Below are 1,476 nucleotides of genomic sequence, written 5' to 3'. Positions count from 1 at the left end.
CTCAGAATGTGAAAATGAGCGAAATATTGCTAAGCATTATTCTCGGCTTGCTAACGATTCTACCTGCCCACCACTTTAAATAATTCTTTCTGTAATAGGAACAAGGCCTGAAATTTGGGGGAGGGAATAGTCGATTACATCGACTCCAGTCCTCCACTGCTACTTATTTTATCGACCCTGAAAGGATGAAAAGTAAAATCGACCTCGGCGGAATTCGAACTCAGAACGCAAAGACAGACGAAATGCCGCTAAGCATGCTAACGATTCTGCCAACTCGCTGCCTTAAATAATGGAGTATATTGATAATATATTTATCTATTTCGCACATTTGTTAAACCGATTAGAAAGAAACATAACATGTTTTAGCTGTTGGCAGAAAGTGGCTGTTAGCCTGAATGAGTCTAATATGGAAGAAGGCATTATTGCATAAGCGATATAAAAGATGCAAAGTACATACAACTGGGAATAAAAACTGGGTCATTAATAGCCTAAATCTTTATTTACAACAAGGAGTTAAAACACTGGAATAAATACTGTTGAGAGGAAGAGGAGAGGCCTAATGTTTCGAGCAGAAACCTTCGCCGAGGAGAGATGGTTCTTTAGTGATTTGGCAGGGGTAAATAGACTGGAAGTAGTAAAAGTAAAGGAAAAGTTAATGTAGCAGTGAATAATAATAATAATAATGAGGAAGGAAGATGGAGAAGAAAATGTGTAAGATGAGGGAGCTGTAACGAGTGATTGTAGATGAGAGGAAGAATGTCAGAATGTGGAGAAAATAAAAGGAATACCAGTAGATTTGAAAGGCGTTGAGGAAAGAAGGTAATGGCAGGGAAACATTTTTACACACGCGCGCGCGCACACACACAAACACACACACCATCACGCATGCGTGCACGCACGCACGCACACATGCACGCACGCACACACACACACACACACACATACAACTCAGGCGGCGAGCTGGCAGAAATGTTAGCATGCCGGGCGAAATGCTTAGCGGTATTTCGTCTGCCTCTACGTTCTGAGTTCAAATTCCGCCGAGGTCGACTTTGCCTTTCATCCTTTCGGGGTCGATTAAATAAGTACCAGTTACGCACTGGGGTCGATATAATCGACTTAATCCGTTTGTCTGTCCTTGTTTGTCTCCTCTGTGTGTAGTCCCTTGTGGGTAGTAAAGAAATAACACATACACCTCATACGTATATACATATATACACACACACGTACATAGCTAGCTAGCTAGCTATATACATACTTACATATATATATATATACACATTCACACATACATACATATACACATACATACATACATGCATGCATACATACATACATACATGTTCCTATTTTCTATCATTCTGTATGTATGTATGTATGTATGTATGTATGTATGTATGTATGTATGTATATCATTGTTCAGAAATCTTGAAATAAAACTGAACAATGACATACATATACACACAGACACACACATAC

This window comes from Octopus bimaculoides, chromosome 20 (assembly GCF_001194135.2).
Source record: "Octopus bimaculoides isolate UCB-OBI-ISO-001 chromosome 20, ASM119413v2, whole genome shotgun sequence".
NCBI lineage: Eukaryota > Metazoa > Mollusca > Cephalopoda > Octopoda > Octopodidae > Octopus > Octopus bimaculoides.
The sequence above is the reverse complement of the archived record's forward strand: the minus strand, read 5'-3'. Positions refer to the sequence as shown.